Source organism: Camellia sinensis, chromosome 6 (genome assembly GCF_055761805.1).
Source record: "Camellia sinensis isolate YWXY chromosome 6, ASM5576180v1, whole genome shotgun sequence".
NCBI classification, from domain to species: domain Eukaryota; kingdom Viridiplantae; phylum Streptophyta; class Magnoliopsida; order Ericales; family Theaceae; genus Camellia; species Camellia sinensis.
This window is the reverse complement of record NC_138966.1, coordinates 158,944,288-158,967,439: the sequence shown is the minus strand read 5'-3', so window position 1 is coordinate 158,967,439 and position 23,152 is coordinate 158,944,288. Positions and strand designations below refer to the sequence as shown.

Sequence of the window (23,152 nt, the reverse complement as noted above, 5' to 3'; positions counted from 1 at the left end):
TGGAGTAAACTCTGTGATTTCGAATTTCATTGGAGTAAAACCTCCGAATCAGTCAATAATGGGCAGAGCGAGGGGTTTCACAAATTACGAAAATAGACATGGATTTAGCCCTGAATTTGTTACCATCAACAAAGGCCATGTTATGCTCGGAAGATTCCCCCTTGATCACAACCTTGTATATTGGTTTGTTGCCCGTCCAATCACACCTCAAGGTAATATCTTACTTGTTTTTTGGTTTATTTAAAATTATAAATGTGCTGTTTAGATTTAATTTATATATGAATTTACAATATACCGTTTAAATCTCAATTATCTATTTATTTTTTTTGGGTCAATTTGCTATTGCATAATTAGACTTTCAAATTTAACATATAAACAAAAAGAAAAATCATAAATTTGATTCTTTGTACATTTCAATTTAGGGGTTGTTTGAGAAGTTGTTTTTTTAATTATTTTTTGTCTTATTGGCGAAAATATGAGTTGAGAATGATTTTTTTTACTTTTTACAACCAAACTATATATATATATATATATATGCGAAAAGTAGAGTGAATGAGAAAAGATTTTTGACTTTTTTGTATGAGTTAATTATTTTTTTTTTTTTTGACTTTTGACTTTTTTATACTTAGTAACTAAAATATGAGATTACCAAATGACTCCTCAATTATGTATAAAAGTAAAAGTCAATATGTTTTTTTCAAATCTTGAAGGGAGAATTACTTAAAAGTGGGACACAAAAAAAAATTACAAAAACATTGGAAGTGCACATAATTATATGATGGGATACAAGTGAAAAATTATAAGGGTTTGCACCTCTCCATGTTTAGGTTTTTTTTGTTTGTTTGTCCAATTGGAAAGTAATTCCGCCAATCTTAAAAGTGTTCAAGAAATTTCAGGTGAATCTCATTAATATTGAATCATTGTGAGTATTTCACCTTGTATATTAAAAAAAAGAATAAAAAGAAGAAAGAAAAAGATTATTAGAGATCTATTTTTTTTTGGTTGTCCCAATACTTTTGTACATTTATGATGTGTTAATCTATAATTTCTATAATTGTGATTAAAATTTACTTATAAAAAGAAATTAAGCCACACATTTGTAATTTTGAAAAAATTATGAGTTTGTAACATTACTGATATTGATGATATATATATGCAGATTTAACAATGTCAAAAGATAAAACAAAAATCATATCGTCAGCACTAGAATCAGTAAAGGGATGTCCAAGAGAAATGTTAGAGATGATACAGAACTGTGACGTAGATTCACTAACTTTTAATGGTACTCGATATCGAGCCCCATGGGAATTGCTAAACACGAGGTTTAGAAAAGGAACAGTGACGGTTGCTGGAGATGCCATGCACGTAATGGGCCCATTTCTCGGACAAGGAGGCTCAATTGCATTGGAAGATGCTATTGTTTTGGCTAGATGCTTAGCAACACAAAGGAGAGCAGAAGTGGCACTTGATCAGTACATTGGGGAGCGAAGGATGAGATTGGTGCAAATTTCTACGAAAACATATGCCGTTGGGACGCTTCTAGAAACTTCGTCTGTGGTAGTGAAACTACTATGCATCGTCTTGATGGTCATCTTCTTTCGTGAGAGACTTGGTCATACCCGTTATGATTGTGGCCGCCTATAATTAAGTAGAAATTATTTAGGGTTCATTTGGGAAGAACTTTTTTAACCTAGCTTTTTGACTTTTTGGCTAATTAGCCTAACTAAATTAAATTAGCTATGTTTGAGAAGAATTTTTTGCTTTTTTTTTTTTTTTGTGAGAGAAGAATTGTAATAATTATAGTTTGGATGTAACAATTTATCTTATTAATTTATTTAGTCTATTTTTTCTTTTTTGTGCTTTTTTAGTCAAAACCTAAACCCAACTCACTTGCCAAACGGGGACTATCAAGTCCGGAATATATCTATTCAATGATTTTTCATTATTTTGCTTGACGTTTTCTTGATTTTTAAGGTCCATGTGTTCATTCAATTTTGTGCTATTGATTTAGCACAGTCACATTTTTAGAAATCATCTCACACGTCAATCAATTACTTTTTCTCTTACAATCATTTATTAAACTACAAAAAATTCACAAATCATTCCAAAACATAATTTTCTTCATCTCATAAAATAATTAAAACAACCAACTAAAATAAGTAAGTTCCTAAACGAGGCTTACTTATTAAAGGTATGGGTGTCAAGCCCTCTCTCATTTTGATTTTTACAATTTCGATTATGAAATCTTAATTCATCTAAGAAAATATTATTCATTTTAGAAAATTAATGAGATTTATTTTGACTTGGTCTCGTTTGGGAAGTAACAGTTGTAGTCTAAAAGTCAAAAAATTATTTAAAAAAATCAAAAATCTTATAACCTATATCAAAAAGTCAAAGATTTCATTTTCTCTTTACAACACTTAGTAACATCAATTCCTTGACAATACTTAGTAACATCAATTTCTAACTTCATGCGACATGGGAGATGTCTCTTCATGCTACAATACTTAGTAACATCAATTTCTAACTTCATGCGACATGGGAGATGTCTCTTCCTCATAAAATATAACAAATAATGTTGTAATATATATGTACATATATTTGATAGCAAGAAATTGCAAATTACTTGCATATATAGCTACATATTGGGGTATGAAGAACTCTCTAGAAAGCATGTGTTTTCCTAGCTTGTTTAGGTTGCTACTTGTACCCATTGACAAAAAAAGAGCTATTATTACATAATTTTAGCAACATCATCAATGCAGATTGTAATCTTGTGCCTTAGTCAATAAAGGCATTTGAGTAATAGACTGGAGATCGTCAAAACAATCAGGTATTTGTATTCATACACCGAAATACACATACAAGCTTGAAGGCTTCATTTGGTTTGTGATAAATCGATTATCAATCTCTATTCATTATTCAACCCAACCATTTGAATAAATTTAGGCTCAAAGCTTGAGAACCTTTTTAAAGAGCAAGATAAGCTGTAGACACCCCATTTTTGACCATCCTCAAGACTCGGTTGTGCTTGTAGGTACATCCAGCCACAAGTTCGATTGCTCGTCGAGTATCCGGCTTTCGCGGTGGAACGTCACAAGTTCGAACTTTCCAGACCCTGTATCCTTTCTACCCCATTCTTGGACCATGGCTTGGTCCTTTCAGAGTGTGCTTCTTGGTGCACTGCTGGCCACCTTTTGGCCCTGTCGGCCTTCACTTTGTTTCTGCCGGCCATTGATTGAGCCTGTCGGCCATCAATGAGCCACTGTCGGCTACCACTGATGGCCGGCAGAACACTTTGTTCCAGCTGGTTTCACTCCAGATCTTTTGAGCCAGCTGGAATCCTCTTTTCTCCCCTCCATACACGTGTATGGAGGGTTGAAGCTCTTGCCAAGCTTCTTGAAGAAGCTTTGCATTGCTTCTCTTCTATATAAGGAGAGGCTCTCCCTCCTTAGTAGAGGTTCAGCTTCTTTGAGAAGATATAGCTCTCTCTCTATATATATATTTCTTACTCTCTCTCTATATTGTTGTGTTTTAGTCCATTTCCCTTGCACTTTTACACTACAACACTTAGAGATACACCACTATCTTTGGATTGAGGTTCTTGGGAGGACTTCTTGAGCTCTGAAAGTGAGGCTTTACCTCCTGAAGATGTTGGTTTCAAAGTTAGTCTTCAAGGGTGAGCATTTTCTTTTCTTTTAGCACTTTTTTTTTTATCTCATTTTGGTCATCCTTGCATATTGTTTTAGGCCTTGCTTTCAACTGAAAAAAGTCTTGTTTTTAAGTGCTTTTGGTGGTTGTTTAAGGTCTTTTGGTTCTTGAGGGTCTTTAACCCTCTTGTTGGCCTTGTTTGACCTTGTTTTGAGCTATGCCTTAAGGCCTCCGAGCTAGCCTTGGTTTGGCCTTCTAACCACTGAAATCTAGTGGATTTTTAGTGGTAGGAATGTGGTTTTGAGGCCTCAAGTCAGAAGGGGTGGCCCCCTCTCTTTTGATTCTTGTTTGCTTGAGTTTTTGGCCTTCCAAAGGAGCATGCCTCTCCGTATTTTTGAGGCTTGGTTCAGGCCCTTTTTTGTGAATTTTAAGACCTGCCTTGACTCTGTCCATGGCTGTTTCAGCCATATCTTGCATGCTTCATACATATGTAGTGTAATCTCATGTGTAGCTCATAAAAGTAGCATGTTTAACTAGCTTGTGTTGAGTCCATTTTAGTAGGTTTTTGGTGATGTTTTACCATGCCTTAGATCTGTTTTGGATTGGTTTTGTCACTCCATGCATGCATATTACACTTGTAGTGTAAATCTCATAAACTAGCTTCATATGCTTCTTGCTTTAGCATGTTATCTTAGCTTATGTTGAGTCCATTTCAGCATGTTTTTGGTGATGTTTTACCATGTCATGACTCTTTCCATAGCTAGTTTGGTCATCTTTTGCATGCTCCATATACTTGTAGAATAAATCTTGCTTACTAGCATTATGTGCATGGTGTTTTGACTCATCATTCCAGCATGTTTTGGCTTTGCTCTAGCATTATTTTACTCTTATTTTGGGTTGTTCTTGGACTGTTTTGGGCTGCCATGGCCATATCACTCATGCTTTGTATAGCTATAGTGTAAATGCTTAGGCTAGTCTTGGGTTTTGAGGCCCCTGCCATGCCATACATATGATGTTTGCATGCTTTGCCATCATTCTAAGTGTTATTTCAGTCCAAGAAATGTGGCCATACACTTGCATTTGACATGCTTTGAATGCCTCGAAGAGTTTGTGCTTTATGCCTCATGAATGAATCATTGTGCATGCCATTAAGCCTAGGCCCTTGGGTCATCATATCAGTGACTTTTTGGTCTTGTTGTATCATGATATAGCTCTGTTTTATGCTGCCCAAGTCATGTCATGTTTGGTTTCAATAGGTGTAATGCATTGCCTCTTTGGTAGCCTTGCATGCTCCATGTTTTTGGCCTTGTATTCTAGCTTGTGTTGCCTAGCTTCGAGCTTGTTTTTGGTCTTGTTTGGACCTACCTTGGGACTGTTTTAAGTTTCCTTAGCCCTTTGGGGCTTGCTTTGTACGACCATGGCTTAAGTCCCTTTGCTAGTTCTTAGCTTCTGAGCTTTATGCATGCCATGCTTGTGTTATGTGTGTGATTTGGCATCATTCCTAACATCATTTCAGAGCATGTAATATTGTTATACTTGCATGCTTTTCACTCCTTGAATGTGCTTAAGAGTTGTATCTTTATGCCTTAATTCTTGGGCCCATTGGCATGCATGCTTGTCTAGCATTTTGAACCATCAATTCAACACTTTGGTCACTGATTTGGGCATGGCTGAGGTCTGCCCACATTGGTTTAAGTCCATCTTTTGCATGTTGTTGCATGCTTGTCACCTTGTATGTGTTGCATGCTTGCATGTTTGCATGTTGTTATATGCATAGCCATTTTTGTAGGTTGTTGCATACTTGTTATATCATATGTTGTTGCATGCCATTAGCCTTGTTAGGATGTTCATATTGCATTTCATGTTTGCATGCTTAAGTCATATTGAATGTTTACCATGTTTGTGTTGCATTGTTGTTTGGATTAAGTGTTAATCCAAGCACGAGGAACGAGGGACGTTTCATACTTCAAGTGATGAAACGTGTCTCAATTCTCGGTCGCCGACGCTCTTGATCACACATGATAGAGTTTTTGGCTTTATGTGTTCATTTGTACATTCATTTCATATTGATTTGCACAAGTCGGATCTTTGGCCATCATGCATCGGGATGCGTGATTGGTGGTCGTGGATCCGACTATGCTTCTCCCTTAATGTTTTGAGGTGATATGGAGTAGCATAGTGCGTACATACCCTTGGGAGACCCTTCATTTCCTCTATTTTGTGCTTTGTTGCAGCTTGGTGTCACAGCACATCAATGGCCGGCAGTGCCCTACAGATGGCCGGCATCTCCTCATCCTTGGCCGGCAGTGTCCCATCCCTGGCCGGCAGGTGGTCGGCAGAATCTATATATGACCGGCAGGCCACTAATGCACTCCCCAGCAGTGTTTTTGGTAAGTTTCATCAACAAGCACTGGAGGACACCCTGCAGACAGCGCCTCTTGAGAGCATTCGGAGAGCTTTTCGAGACGACAACCGAGCATGCATACTCTCCTCCTTCAAACAGAGCTGGAACAGCATTATTTACTGTTTTGCTTACTTGTTAGTTAGCATTTGGTTTTGTAATTCAATTAGTTAATTTGTTAATTAATTAAGGGTTTGTAATAATTAATTAGCTAGGATAGTTGATTTATTATTGAAGGTTGGATTACTTGAATCGGAACAATTTATTGAAATGCGAGTTTTAAGCCCACTTGAAGTGGTAAATCATCCTGTTTTCTAAAGCCCACCTGAGGGTGGCAAATCCACGTCTTAGCCTACTTGAGAGTAACACCATCAAACCATTTTCAAACAAACAAACAGGAGATGCTTCGTTCCAATTTAGGCGATCTAGTCTATACTTGTGTGTTATGCGCATCACGTAGTAAGATTAGCTAATTAACCGGAATAAGAACACATGTGTTTTCAAAAACAAGATATCATACTTAGTACAGGCCGATCTTTGATCGGGCGAGTAGGGGTGCTCATTGCATGACCTTTCCCAATCGTACCCAAGTTTCCGAGCCGAGGCAACTTTGGTGATGACGGACACGTGGCCTTAGGCATGAGTCAGGGTTTCCTAAATTTTTCCAAAATGAAATATTTAGGTGGCGACTCTATATCTGGCAAAGCAGTCCATGTTTGGCACTTCTTTACAAAAATCAATTTTCCAAAACGATTTGCCGAATTTGGACTCTTTGGTGATTTATTAGTCTTGCATTGCACTTTGTGAGATCAGATTAAGAACCGTGACATTTGAATCCGCTACTGTAGTAAGCCCATATGAACAAAACGGGGATTTTTTCCCCGGGATGTTCGGGACGTCTACAGTTTCTGGTGACTCCGCTGGGGACATAGAGAACTTGACTCGAACTCATGATATCTTGTTTTGATTACACTTATGTGTTTCTTTGCATTGCATTACATTTGCATTGGTGCGCCTAGGACACCGTGTTTGCCATCTGCTATTCTTGAACGATTTGTCGGAGGCTGCATGCCATAAGGCTGACCGGTTACAGGCTCTGCCATGATGGGAACACAAACCCCGATTTTCGCCGGGGCACCTTTTTTGACCATTCAATCTAGTGCATATCGGAATCCATAGTGACTATTCCAAATTAGGACAGGTTGTTTACCCGATTGTAGGTTGTTTGAAACCGCTGTGTGCGTAGTGAAACCCTAGTTCTTGACGAGATTAGGACAGGGAAACTCTATCCCTCCATAGGGGTGTTTTGGCTCTCATTTACTTGCTATGTGCTTTTAGAGTGCATCTCTACAGGAATGCATGTATCAGTTTGCAAGTCTGGGTATCAGGCCTGCGGGCATCAGCATCAGTATTTTGAGAATCAGTTATATCTGCAGGTATCAGATTCAAATTTGGGGCAGTAATGTAGGGAACAGTGATCAGTAGTAGAACACAGTCATGTAGCTACGCTCATCTCTGTATTGGTGAAATTGGGCTGAGATGCTGCCTGTTTTCTCTTTTGCAAGGTAGTCTTGGAACCATAGCTTCAGAAGGCTCCAATATCCCCCGAGGTTCATTAGATTTGTGCTGATAGACTTTGTCAGGTCAGAGATTCAGTTTAGAGCAACCAGTGTTCTCCTTCGCTGAGGCCAGGTAGAGAAAAGGCCAGTCAAGGCTCACCGATTCATCAGATCCGTTAGTTACCAGTCCAATCACCTCTGTTCAGTTTAGCATACTCATGATGACGCAAAATTCAAAAGAAATGGTGGTCATGGCAGCAACATTGAACCAGGGAATCACCATGCAGGGTGAGACCGATATTGACATGCCACACCCGCCCAGGTCACCAGCCGCACATCCAATATGGGAACCCCAACTATTCCACACCCGTGAGCCCACCACTTTTGAGCTGATGGGAATGATCGGCGATCTTCAGAGATCTGTGGCTGATCTAGCCTACAGAATGTCGGCCCCTCCGCCGAGCACATCGTATGCCGGAAACTTCATGCTAGAAGAGCTCCCGCTATTGGGGCAAATTGTAATTGAACTCAGTAAACCTGAAGCCATCCCAAGTTCCGGCAATGGCATGTCAACAACTGGGCTTCGCACTGAAGTAGCAACCTAAACCTTCGACCAAGCTGAGGCTAGTGGTAAGAACAAGGTGGAGGCGGACAATGATCCCTATGAACAACTTCTGTAGGCTGTTGAGGCTTTGGAAGCTGGGGGACTGAACAAACAACAGGTGCTCGTAGTGGCTGTAAAATTTGTGGATGACACTTTCCCCACTCAGACCGAGGGCAGTTCAAGTCAAGGGGAAAATCGAGAAAAGGGCCGTCGTACCAAAACTGCTCCTTTTAACCCTAATTCTACACTCGAGAAAGATCAGCAGATCAAGCCAGCACCTGCTGACTCCTTTGCCAGTGCATCCAGCAAAAATCCACAAACCTCGAAGTATCTATGTAGACGTCCCCGAACGCCCCGGGAGGGAATCCCGTTTCGTTCATTTGGGCTCACTACAGTTCGGACTCAAATTGTCACGGTTCTGAATCTAATCTCGCAAAATGCGATGCGAGATTGATAAATCACCAAAGAGTCCAAATCCAGCAAATCGTTTTTTTTTTTTTGAAAAACTGATTTTTAGAAAGAAGTGCCAAACATGGATTGCTTTGCCAGATACAAAGTCGGCACCTAAATATTTATTTTGGGGGAATTTAGGAAACCTTGACTCGTTGCCTAAGGCCACGTGTCCGTCATCACCAAAGTTTCCTCGGCTCGGGAACTTGGGTACGATTGGGAAAGGTCAGCTATGAGCACCCCCGCTCGCCCGATCAAAGATCGGCCTCTATTAACTATGATATCTTGTTTTTGAAAACACATGTGTTCTTATTCCGGTTATTAGCCTAGAATTACTATGTGATGCACACAGCAAAACAAATATAGACTAGATCGCCTAATTTAGAACAAAGCATTACATATCCGTTTGTTCGGAAAAATGGTTTGAGTTTTGCCACTCGCAAGTAGGCTAAAATACGGATTTCAATGAATTGTCCCAATTCAAGCAATCCAACCTTCACCCACAGGCATTCAGGCAGTTATATCACATACGCAAATAGCCTCATGGTAAGCATGTTGTCATGGCAACACTCACACACATGCAAGGATGCTAAAGCGTAAATGCTTACCTAGTACTCCAAGCCAAAACAAAAACTATTTAGTAATCAAATGCATGATCCTAGTTCACGTTAAGATGGTTAATGCAACACATGCAAAATGCAACTAGAAATAGGCTCGGCTATTCTAAGATGGCATGTGAGATGCTACAACTAACACGTATTCAACTTGGAATTGAAATACAATGCAGTTAGTATGATGCGCCGAGCCCGGTGCATGCAAGACATATGAATGATGCAAACATGCATAGCATAAGGATGCTAATTGAAATATGCCCTAAATCTAACCATCGTAAGCGGTTAAATAAAAGGGAGAAAGAAATGGGGATTGGAAGACATGCATCACACACACGCACACTTATTACAGCATTGCCCTCTCTCGGAGGGTCCGAAAGAATAATACAAATTAACTAACTAACAAGCTAATTAAATATAACAAAACCGTAATTAATTAACAAATTAATTAAACTACTAAAGCAGTAAAGCTACCTCGGGAAGAGGGTCAAATGCTTGCATGCTCGATTCGCCTCGCTCAAAAATCCGTCGCCATGCCACATGTTGCCTCTGTTTACCCTGCTCTGCACCTCTGAAGACTGCACAAGTCCTAAGGCTGCTTCTAGACCACCTTCGGAGCACTGTGAAGGGTCACCGGCCAAGAGGAATAGTCACTGGCCATGGAAAAGTGGTCATCGACCGGTTGTATAGCTCTCGGCCAAAAATGAATAGCCGGCCGGCACTGAATATGGTCGGTCCGCCAACTCTTCCTGTAGAATCCTGTTTTGCAGCAGCAGAGGGCAAACAGAGCATGGCAATGCATTTTCAAAGCAATGTGTGCAAGACCACCTTCCTTATCATGTTATGAACTCAAGAGAGGATGGTCCTCGACCTTCAGACCACCAATCATGCATTTCCATGCATGATGGCCAAAGAGTCAAGTGTGCAACTCAATATGGAATGAAATGCACAAAACACATAAAGGGCCCCAACCTCTATCATGATTGATCAAGGGGCAAGAGACACACACACAATGCAATGCAACCTAGGCAAGCAAGCAAGCATGCAAATAACTCAAGTGTGCAACAAATCTAATGCAACATGAGCATGTTAACATGCAATATGCAATAGGCATACAACCTAAATATGTGGACATGTATAGCATGCAACAACATGCAAAATGAAACAAGCATGCAACAACATGGTAAGATGGACTTACACTAACATGGGTAGCTCTCAAGCATGCCAAAATCAGTGGCCAAATGTGCTAGGATGGTGGCTCGAAATGCATTTACATGAAACTTATGCAATGGCTCATAAATGGGGCATAATGGTGCAACCCTCAAACACATTGAAGGAATGATAAACATGAGAATACGGCACACATATAAGCTCTGAAATATCATATTCAATGATGCCAAAACACTAAAATGCCTCAAGCAACACATGCAAGGGACCCCAAAACTCAAAGGTAAGCAAGGCTATTACACTACAACCATGCATGGCAATCACCAATCGACCAAGAGGCCTCAAAACAGAGCTAAGGCAGTCCAAAATATGAACAAAATAAGTTTAAGACAAGGCCAAAATATGCTAGGAAAGGCGGCCAAAATATCATGCAAAACAAGTTAGTGAACCATGACTTACACTACAACTATATGAAGCATGTGAAGGACTACCAAACCAGTCAAAAACAAAAGCATGGCATGCCAAAATATGACCAAAAACCCACTGGAACTCAGTCAACACATGCTAGAATGAGGTGCTCCTTTGAAAGGCTATGCAAGGGGTTACTCTACACATGCAAGATGGACATCAAAAATGGCAAAACCACCTCTAGATAGAGGTTATGAGGGCCCTAAAACTCATCAAAAAGGGCCTAAAAGAGGGCTAGGAAGCATGCAAGTGAAGGTTCCTTTGAAAGTCCATGAAGAGGGTTAGTCTACACATGTAAGATGGACACTTAATATGGAAAAACCACCTCTGGAAAGAGGTCATGTAGGTCATAAAACTCACAAATAATAGCCTGAAACAAGCTTGGGATGCATGCAAATATGGGCTCCTTTGTAAGCCCAAAAATGCAAGTAAACAAGACAATAAGGAGAGGGGATGGCCCTCTCCTTCTTAGGACCTCAAAAAATCATCCCCAGCACTGAAATCCCTCTGGATTTCAATGGTGAGAAGGCCAATACAAGGTGGTCCCGAAGCTCACAAAAAAAGCACAAAAATGAGGCCAAACAAGGCCTAAGAGGGGGTAAACAACCCCAAACACAAAAGTAACCTTAAACAAAGATTAAAATCATGAAAAAGTTATACACTAAACTCAAAACAGCATGCAAAATAGGCTAAAAGCTTGTGCAAAAATGGGGAATAAAAGAGGGAAAATGAGTGTTACCCTTGTAGCCAAGAACTCCAGCAGCTCTGGACCCAAAAACCAGTCCCTTAGCCTCTAAAAATGGCCTCCAAGATGCTTAGACCGAAGGTGGAAGGGTTAGGCTAAGAGTTGTAGTGCAATGGAGCCAAGAACCTTACACTTTTGAGCTAAAATGGACGAGATATAGAGAGAGATATATGTGTATGGAGCCTTGACCAAAAAATTTGAACCTTTTCTAATGAGGGAGAGGCTCCCTCTTATAGAAGATAGAAGCTTGGAGCAAAGGGCCATGCTTCTTAAGGAAGCTAAAGCAAAAAGGGTCAAGCTTCTTAAGGAAGCTAAAGCAAAGGGGTCAAGCTTCCTCAAGAAGCTAAGAAAGGTTCAAGCTTCTCTTAGAAGTTTAGAGCAAAGGGTAAAGCTTCTTGGAGAAGCTAGGCAAAGGTTCAAAAGGATCAAGCCTCCCCTAAGAAGCTAAACCAAAGGTTCAAAAGGGTCAAGCCTTCCACAAGAAGCTAAACCAAAGGTTCAGAAGGGTCAAGCCTTCCCAAGAAAAGGTCTCGGCTAGAAAAAGTGGCCGATTGATCAAAACAATGGCCGGCTGACTAAAAACAATGCCGACCAGCCAACATCTTTGGCCGATAGCAAGAAAACAGGACCGGTGGCCTCAGGCCATGGCCGGTGAGGTGTGGGGATGGCCAACAAGCCATTCTCTGCCCTTAGAAGCAATCACACAAGTGTTTGGTCTACCACCAAGCACAAAACAAACAAGTCGAGAGGTCTCGAGGCAAAGCGCGCGGCCGAAACCTCCGAGAACTCAAGACGAACACGAACATAGATAATCATCGAGTGTTCAAACGATGACGTCCAAGTCTTGAGGACGGTCAAAAATGGGTTGTCTACAATCTACCCCGCGGTCGTAGGGTCTTCCATGCCCTCTACATGCCTTTGTCTAAGGCTCTTCAAATCCTTGCTGAAAAGGAGCATCTCAAACCCCTCGAGCCTCGGCCTCTCCCTAGTCGTCTTCTACCTAGTCATGACGCTACCCAGTACTATGCATACCATCAGCAAACTGGTCATACCACTGACAATTGCTTCCGTCTTCGCCACGAAGTACAGGATTTGTTTGATAACAGGGTTGTCCTCCTACCTAGCTCAACAAAGTCTATTGTCACTGGATCAGTGAACTTTGAGGATAATAAAAGTATGTGATCAGGGGATGAACCACTTGTGGGCGGCGCTCGGTTTACTTCAGATAGGGCATATGGCATGCATTGTTTTGAGCATTTGCAAATGCCAGTTTTTGTAGTTTCTGACTTGGATGTTGAGTCAGTTTCGTGGTTTTGTTTTGAGTCTGTCTCATTGTTTTGAGTCAGTCTTTTTGATTAAAGGTTTGTCTTATTGTATCGAGTCAGTCTTGTTTTGTTAGAGTCGGGTGATTTCAGGGGTGTTACCTCGGACGTCATTTGCTTGTTTTGCGTTTGTCTTTTCATTTTCTTTTGAGTCTGTTTCTGCCTTGGAACCAGTTGTGCCAACAGATCTGAATGAAACAGCAGTGAATTTCACACTCTTATGTTTTCTTCTGCCTTGTGCCAGTTGTGCCAGAAGTTCTAAATGAGATGGCAGTGCTTTTCACCAGTTTTTCTGTGCCTTAAAATCATTGTGTTAACCTAAGTTTTTCAAAACCTTTTGAACATTGTGATGAAAATGAAGAGGAAGGAATTCCTCAGGATTTGCAAAAATTTGACCAATTGAGAGAAAGAGAGGCATGCTAAGCCCTTAATGAACAAAATCATGTTTGTTAACGTGAGTACTGAGAAGGATCCTGGCTTGATCCAGATAGGTTCTGCACTGTCTTCAGCGCGAGCGATTAGTCGTTTTCTTAAATGATTTCAAAAAATGTTTTGCGTGGTTCTGCGAAGACCTATGTGGAATCGCTCTTGAGATTGTGCAGCCTAGAATTGCTCTCAGCCTCGAGACTCAACCCCTTACTTTCAAACTTTGAACTCGGATTCAGAATGTTCAATGGTCAACCACAATGCGAGGCCTGTGTGGCCAGATTTGAAGCAGCCCACGAACTAGAGGCAGGAAAGTCAGATCAAAAAGGTCAATGTGATCAAAAGAAGCTTGTGAAGCTAGATCAGAAGCAACCCTTGAACTAGGGGCAAAAAACGTCAAATGTGCTCGAAGAGTCAAAAATTGGGACATTCCTCAAGCTAGCGAAGATCGGCAAGAATGCCAAATCCCAGAAGGGAGGAAAGAAGAAAGTATTGCTGAAGGACAACTGAGTTCCTATCCACAACACTAAGGGCAAATTCAACCCCCATTGGATGGACTTCTACATCATCAGCGAACAACAACCATTCTCTTAGATTCAAATGGATTCGAGATCCTACGACCATTCAACATGGACTTGTTACACTTTTTACCCTTGAGAGGCTCGCTGGGCAAAAAACCCGGAAGGGTGACCCAGGCAAAAGTTAGAGCAAGAAAAAGAAGAAAAAGAACAAAAAAGAAAAAAAAGCAAAGAATGAAAAAAAAAGAAATAAAGAAAAAGAAACACTACAAGAAAAAACACTTTTGGCGACCACCTATTTTTTTTGGTCGCAAATAGTCCACTTTCTGCGACTAAAATTTAACTTTTGGCGACCACAATTTTTTGGTCGCAGAAAATCACCTTTTGGCGACCAAAAAAAAAAGTTGGTCGCGAAAAGTATACTATTGGCGACCAAAGGCATTTTTTGGTCGCGGAAGATACCTTTTGGTGACCAAAAAAAAAGTTGGTCACGGAAAGTATACCCTTTGGTGACCAAAAAAAAAAGTTGGTCGCAGAAAGTATACTATTGGCGACCAAAGGCTTTTTTGGTCGCAGAAGATTACCCTTTGGCGACCAAAAAAAAAAGTTGGTCGCGGAAAGTATGCTATTGGCGACCAAAGGCATTTTTGGTCGCGGAAGATCACCTTTTGGCGACCAAAAAAAAAAGTTGGTCGCGAAAAGTATACTATTGGCGACCAGAGGCTTTTTTTGGTCGCGGAAGATTACCTTTGGCGACCAAAAAAAAAAGTTGGTCGCGGAAAGTTATGGCGGGATAAATTTTAAAAAAAATGATACTACAGTAATTACATGCTATTTTTCTATTTAGGCATTAAAAGTTTTATAAAATAATATATAACCCAATTTTTATGGGTTATATATTTTTTTTTCCAAATATGAACAAGAAGTATGTTATTGGCAGAGTGGCAGAATGGATTGGATGCATGGTGACTCCTTGGTTAGGAGTTCAAGTCCCAGGGAGCACAAAAGAATTATTTTTTTTGGATCAAGGCGTTGACTTTTGGCGACCAACTTATTTTTGGTCGCTAAAAGTTTACTTTTGGCTAATATGAATTGGACTTTTCGCGACCAAAAAAGTTGGTCGCGAATGGTCACTTTTAGCGACCAAAGGCTTTTTTGCTCGCAGAAAACTATCTGTGACGAGGCTTTAGTGACCAACTCGCGACCAACATATTTTGGTCGCGAAAAGGTTTTAGTGACCAAATATGGTACTTTTCGCGACCAAAATGTTGGTCACGGAAAGTGTTTTTTCTTGTAGTGAAATGAAAAATTCTGAAAAGAAATGAAAGAAAGAAGAGAAAAGAAAAAAATGAAAAGAAAAGAAAAACAGAGCTCGCAAGGTTGAAAACCCAGAAGGGCGGCCTTGGCAAAAGTTAGAGCGCAAAAAGAGAGGTTAATACCCGAGTGTACCTTAACCCCGAACTACGTAAGGCTTGATTCCCATGTTTGGGATACGTAGGCAACTTCATTCTGAAGTCCAGCTATAAACACTTCCAAATCAATTGTGCCCATGTAATGGTTCTCATCATCTTGGTCTTTTCTGTATCTGAGAGTCCAGTTGTGATTATCACTTTGAAGACTGAGTACAGTGTGCTGCAGTGCTATTCAAACAAGGGGCAACTTTCCGTTGCCATACAGTGTGCTGTGGTGCAATTCAGACAAGGGGTAACTTTTTGTTGCTATGCAGTGTCCTTCAGACAAGGGGCAGTTTTCCATTGTTATGGATCTGAGGTTGTGCATCTCAAGAGTAGGTTTTGTGCTTGTTGAGCAGTGGTCATTTGGAAAAACAGTTTTTGAGAACTTTTACTGAGGCTGACTAATTCTCTCGAAAATTATCCCATTTTTCCAAAACCGGACCATTTCTTGGACCCAAAAAAGGAAAAATTTCAGTGCTCATAGCCTAACTTGCATGATTTTAAATCAGAAAATTGAACAAGCATGTTAATCTAACTCTCATGTTGGTCAAAATTGTTTTAGCATAAACCAAAACAAAAAAATGGTCAAAATGATGAACCAGGGGCACAATTGAGTCAGGTATTCTATTTTTTCCCCCATCGTTAACCAACTCGCCAGAAAGGGCACCTTGTTCACCAACAAAATGCCGAAAGCTCTCACATCCTCTGAGCAACGAGGTATCAAATCAAGTGCGAAGCACAAACTAGAATGGATCAGGATATTCCACTCCCTCATTTGGATAGGTCCGATCATATCCAAACTGGCCAAAGGCATCGTCAACCGAGGTCAAATGCAGATTTGCTACACACCCAGTTGTAGCGCGACTCCTCTATGGAAAAATTCACTAGCTATGCGCAGAAGAATGAAAATCTAGCAGAATGTTAAGGGACAAGAGCCCGCAACTTCTTGTTTATCTATCAACCACCCAGGGAAGGGATAAAAAATGAGAGATTGAAGAAAAGAGAGATGTGCGTTGAGAGAAAAGTGAGAAAAGGGCTTTTTCAGAAAAACAGAGCCTGAGGGCCGAGTGACGTGAGAATCACAAATAAGAAAGGGTGGGAAACAATACCCGGAGAAACAGGCTTCCTGTGCGCATTTGAGTCTTGCATTTTGTTGTGTTTTTGTTTGTCTTGATTCTTGTTTTGAGTCGTTTCGAGTGTTAATAGATGTGTTTAGGTTGTTTTACCTTTGTTTTCCATTGTTGAGTCGTTTTGGATGTGGTTAGTTGTAGGCTCAATACCTGGTTGAGAATCCTTTTCTCATTTCAATTTCAAAAAAAAATCATTTTGTGCTCAGAGTGCTGTGCCGTTCTCCACATTTATGCAAAACAGAATTTGTCCTTTCATAAAACTACAGAGTTTAACCCAGGTCATGTGAGAATAGTAAAACCAGGACCTACCTGAAGCTATATGGGTTCCAGACTGCAAAGCAAAAGAAAAGAGGGAAATCGAAGCATCTGAATTTATTTCAACTTCAGAAAATTCCAAGATTGCGTTCCGGATTTACCTTTTCAGGACTTGTCAATGCTCTGAAGTATGAGTGTGCCTCTACCCCAAGCGCAAGATCAAGCCTGCTTCAAAGCCATAATGGCAATCAGATTCCCCGTCAGAGTTACCTTGGCTTTGCAATGAGGGAAAGTTGTGAATATGGTCAGGAAGAAAAGTGGCATCCGTGGCTTCTACATGCAGAGGTTACTCCTTGTCAGTATTTCAGAACCTTTGAACTGTGAGTTGAAGGTAAGAGTTCGAAGAACACACAAGGGGAGATCCCCATCAGAGTAGAGCGGTTCATCGCCACTCACCCCATGAGGTGCTTTCTAAAGCGGCGCTTTGTTTGTTTATTGCATTCCCTAGACATCATGCTCTACATTGCTTGTAACATGTATCATATCATCACACATATTACATAAATGCATCTTGTACTATACTTATCCTTGTTGTCGCATAGAATATACACATTACATTGGATGTACGTCGTTGACCCTTTTGCATAGAGTATGAACATTGCATGGAACACGTTTTAACCTTGCTTGCATAGAATGTGCACTTCTCACCCTGACATAAAATGCGCATCTTAATGTTACATGGAGCATACATTTCTTGCACTTGCCTTGCTATACATGCCTCATGTGCATTGTCATGCACCTTTTCAGTTGCATTGTTATGCATACTCTAGTTGCATTGTTATGCACTTTTCCATTGCATTGTTATGCACACTCTAGTTGCATTGTTATGCACTTTTCGGTTGCATTGTTATGCACACTCTAGTCGCATTGTTATGCACCCTTCCGTCCACATTGTCATGCACTCTTCACTTGCGTTGTCACTCACGTTCCACCTGCATTGTTATGCACCCTTCCGCCCGCATTGTCATGCACTCTTCACTTGTGTTGTCACGCATGTTTCACCCGCATTGTTATGCACCCACTCCACCTGCATTGTTATGCACCCACTCCACCTGCATTGTTATGCACATTTCAATCGTATTGTTATGCACACTCTTTAATTGCGCTGTCACACACGTTACTTGCATTGTTATGCACACTCTTTAATTGCGTTGTCACGCACGTTACTTGCATTGTTATGCACCTTCCTATCTTGCACTGTCACACACATTACTTACATTGTTATGCACGCTCCCTTGTTCCAAAACACTGGGATACGTCCTTATGTTTCTTTTTCTTATTCGGAAACACCGGGATACGTCCCTATGTTTCTTCCTCTTATTCCGAAACACCGGGACACGTCCCTATGTTTCTCCCTCTTATTCCGAAACACCGGGATATATCCCTATGTTGCTCCTTCTTATTCCGAAACACCGGGATATGTCTATATGTTTCTCTCTCTCTTTTTCCGAAACACTGGGATACGTCCCTATGTTTCTCCTTCTTTTTCCGAAACACTGGGATACGTCCCTATGTTTCTCCCTCTTTTTTCAAAACACCGGGATACGTCCCTATGTTTCTCCCTCTTTGGTTAAGAGCATTTGGAATATGTTCCAATGCTTATACCTTTCTGAAACACCAGGATACATCCCTATGTTTCTCCCTCTTTGGTTAAGAGCATTTGGAATACGTTCCAATGCTTGTACCTTTCCGAAACACGGGGATATGTCCCTGTGTATCTACCTCTTTGGTTAAGAGAATTTGGAATACGTTCCAATGCTTGTACCTTTCCGAAACACCGGGATATGTCCCTGTGTTTCTCTCTCTTTGGTTAAGAGCATTTGGAATACATTCCAATGCTTATACCTTTCCGAAACACCGAGATATGCCTCTGTGTTTCTCCCTCTTTGGTTAAAAGTATTTGGAATACGTTTCAATGCTTATACCTTTCCGAAACACCGGGATATGTCCCTATGTTTCTCCCTCTTTGGTTAAGAGCATTTGGAACATGTTCCAATGCTTGTGCCACTCTTTTTCCTTTCGCATGTAACGCGTCAGAATCTTGTTTGAGATCTTGGGTGTCCCCAATGGTCGCTCTTAGTCTTTCCTGTGTGGTGCATGGTTGAGATTGTATAATTTTCTTACATCCTTTCTGCATGAGATGTAGTTTGGTTCGTGTTTACTTGCTTGCGTAGCATTCGCTTGAAACGTTGCATTTATTTTGCATAATTCTTTCGTTACAGCTCTCTTTACATGATCATAAGTTATGCTCTTGCATCTTGCATATCATTTGCATTTTGCCCCAGCCTCTGGGCGCATCTCTGCATGGTCATATTGAATGTTTGCCTGAGTCTTCGGCGTTGTCAAATATGGGTCGTCTCTGGGCTTTGACACTAACTCCCGTCACTTTGTGACTTTCGAGTTCTGTCAAAGAGGAGCAACTGTAGACACCCCATTTTTGACGGTCCTCAAGACTCGGTTGTGCTTGCAGGTACATCCAGCCACAAGTTCAATTGCTCGTCGGGTATTCGGCTTTCGCGGTGGAAGGTCACAGGTTCGAGATTTTCAGACCCTGTATCCTTTCCAGCCCATTCTTGGACCATGGCTTGGTCCTTTCAGACTATGCTTCTTGGTGCATTGCCGACCACCTTTTGGCCCTGCCGGCCTTCACTTTGTTTCTGCCGGCCATTGATTGAGCCTGCCGGCCATTAATGAGCCACTGTCGGCCACCACTTATGGCCAGCATAACACTTTGTTCTAGCTGGTTTCACTTCAGATCTTTTGAGCCAGCTGGAATCCTCTTTTCTCCCCTCCATATGGAGGGATGAAGCTCTTGCCAAGCTTCTTAAAGAAGCTTTGCATTGCTTCTCTTCTATATAAGGAGAGGCTCTCCCTCCTTAGCAGAGGTTCAGCTTCTTTGAGAAGATATAGCGCTCTCTCTCTCTATATTTCTTACTCTCTCTCTATAGTATTGTGTTTTAGTCCATTTCCCTTGCACTTTTACACTACAGCACTTAGAGATACACCACTATCTTTGGATTGAGGTTCTTGGGAGGACTTCTTGAGCTCTGAAAGTGAGGTTTTACCCCCTGAAATTGCTGGTTTCGAAGTTAGTCTTCAAGGGTGAGCATTTTCCTTTCTTTTAGCACTTTGTTTGTATCTTATTTTGTCCATCCTTGCATATTTTTTTAGGCCTTGCTTTCAACTGAAAAAAGTCTTGTTTTTAACTGCTTTTGGTGGTTATTTGAGGTCTTTTGGATGTTGAGGGTCTTCAACCCTCTTGTTGGCCTTGTTTGACCTTGTTTTAAGCCATGCCTTAAGGCCTCTGAGCTAGCCTTGGTTTGGCCTTCTAACCACTAAAATCCAGTGGATTTTCAGTGGTAGGAATGTGGTTTTGAGGCCTCAAGTCAGAGGGGGTGACCCCCTCTCTTTTGATTCTTGTTTGCTTGAGTTTTTGGCCTTCCAAAGGAGCATGCCTCTCCGCATTTTTTAGGCTTGGTTCAGGCCTTTTTTTGTGACTTTTAAGACCTGCCTTGACTCTGTCCATGGCTTTTTTGGTCATATCTTGCATGCTTCATACATATGTAGTGTAATCCCATATGTAGCTCATTAAAGTAGCATGTTTAACTAGCTTGTGTTTAGTCCATTTCAGTAGGTTTTTGGTGATGTTTTACCATGCCTTAGATCTGTTTTGGGTTGGTTTTGTCACTCCATGCATGCATATTACACTTGTAGTGTAAATCTCATAAACTAGCTTCATATACTTCTTGCTTTAGCATGCTATCTTAGCTTATGTTGAGTCCATTTCAGCATGTTTTTGGTGATGTTTTGCCATGTCATGACTCTTTCCATAGCTGGTTTGGTCATCTTTTGCATGCTCCATATACTTGTAGAATAAATCTTGCTTACTAGCTTTATGTGCATGGTGTTTTGACTCATCATTCCAGCATGTTTTGGCTTTGCTCCAGCATGATTTTACTCTTATTTTGGGCTATTCTTGGACTGTTTTGGGTTGCCATGGCCATATCACTCATGCTTTGTATAGCTATAGGGTAAATACTTAGGCTAGTCCTGGGTTTTGAGGCCCCTACCATGCCATACATATGATGTTTGCATGCTTTGCCATCATTCTAAGTGTTATTTCAGTCCAAGAAATGTGGCCATACACTTGCATTTGACATGCTTTGAATGCCTCGAAGAGTTTGTGCTTTATGCCTCATGAATGGATCATTGTGCATGCCATTAAGCCTAGGCCCTTGGGTCATCATATCAGTGCCTTTTTGGTCTTGTTTTATCATGATATAGCTCTGTTTTATGCTGTCCAAGTCATGTCATGTTTGGTTTCAATAGGTGTAATGCATTGCCTCTTTGGTAGCCTTGCATGCTCCATGTTTTTGGCCTTGTATTCTAGCTTGTGTTGCCTAGCTTCGAGCTTGTTTTTTGTCTTGTTTGGACCTGCCTTGGGATTGTTTTAAGTTCCCTTAGCCCTTTGGGCTTGCTTTGTACGACCATGGCTTAAGTCCCTTTGCTAATTCGTAGCTTCTGAGCTTTATGCATGCCATGCTTGTGTTATGTGTGTGATTTGGCATCATTCCTAATATCATTTCAGAGCACGTAATATTGTCATACTTGCATGCTTTTCACTCCTTGAATGTGCTTAAGAGTTGCATCTTTATGCCTTAATTCTTGGGCCCATTGGCATGCATGCTTGTCTGGCATTTTAAACCATCAATTCAACACTTTGGTCACTGATTTGGGCATGGCTGAGGTCTGCCCACATTGGTTTAAGTCCATCTTTTGCATGTTGTTACATGCTTGTCACCTTGTATGTGTTGCATGCTTGCATGTTTGCATGTTGTTATATGCATAGCCATTTTTGTAGGTTGTTGCATACTTGTTATATCATATGTTATTGCATGCCATTAGCCTTGTTAGGATGTTCATATTGCATTTCATGTTTGCATGCTTAAGTCATATTGCATGTTTACCATGTTTGTGTTGCATTGTTGTTTAGATTAAAGTGTTAATCCAAGCACGAGGAACGAGGGACATTTCATACTTCAAGTGATGAAACGTGTCTCAATTCTCGGTCGCCGACGCTCTTGATCACACATGATAGAGTTTTAGGCTTTATGTGTTCATTTGTACATTCATTTCATATTGATTTGCACAAGTCGGATCTTTGGCCATCATGCATCGGGATACGTGATTGGTGGTCGTGGATCCGACTATGCTTCTCCCTTGATGTTTTGAGGTGATATGGAGTAGCATAGTGCGTACATACCCTTGGGAGACCCTTCATTTCCTCTATTTTGTGCTTTTTTGCAGCTTGGTGTCACAGCACATCAGTGGCCGGCAGTGCCCTACAGATGGCTAGCATCTCTTCATCCTTGGCCGGCAGTGTCCCATCCCTGGCCGGTAGGTGGTCGGCAGAATCTATATATGATCTGTAGGCCACTGATGCACTCCCCAGCAGTGTTTTTGGTAAGTTTCAGTAACCAGCACTGGAGGACACCCTGCAGACAGAGCCTCTTGAAAGCATTCGGAGAGCTTTTTGGGACAACAACCGAGCATGCATACTCTCCTCCTTCAAACAGAGCTGGAACAGCATTATTTACTGTTTTGCTTACTTGTTAGTTAGCATTTGGTTTTGTAATTCAATTAGTTAATTTGTTAATTAATTAAGGGTTTGTAATAATTAATTAGTTAGGATAGTTGATTTATTATTCGGTTTGTATTATTCTTTCGGACCCTCAGTCGAGAGGGCAAATTTGTAATAAGTGTGCATGTCTGTGTGAATGTCTTCCAACCCCACTTCTTTCTCCTTTTTACTTACTTGCTTTCAGTGGTTAGTTTTAAGGCATGTTTTCATTAGCATACTTGTGCTCACATGATTGCATTCATTCATTTGTCTTGCATACACCGGGCTCGGTGCATCATACTAACTACATCGTATTTCAATTCCTACTTGAATACGTGTATCAATTGTTGCATTTTCGCATGCCATTTTAGAATAGCCGAGCCTATTTTAGTTGCATTTTTGCATGTGTTGCATTCGACATTCTTAACATAGCTAGGATCATGCATGATTACTAACTAGCTTCTGTTTTGGCTCGGAGTACTCGGAGAGTGTTTATGCTTTAGCATCCTTACATGTGTGCGAGTGTCTGCCATGATACCATGCTTACCATGAGACTATTTGCTTATGTGATATAACTGCCTGAATGCCTGTGGGTGAAAGTTGGATTACTTGAATTGGAACAATTCATCGAAATACAAGTTTTAAGCCCACTTGAAGTAGCAAATCATCCTATCTTCTAAAGCCCACCTGAGGGTGGGAAATCCACGTCTT

General features: G+C 40.9%; 1 pseudogene; it reads left to right on the top strand.

Moving 5' to 3' along the window:
* Positions 1-1,167: 1,167 nt before the first annotated feature.
* On the top strand, positions 1,168-1,644 carry LOC145788796 (monooxygenase 1 pseudogene; annotated as a pseudogene).
* The last annotated feature ends 21,508 nt before the right edge of the window (positions 1,645-23,152 follow it).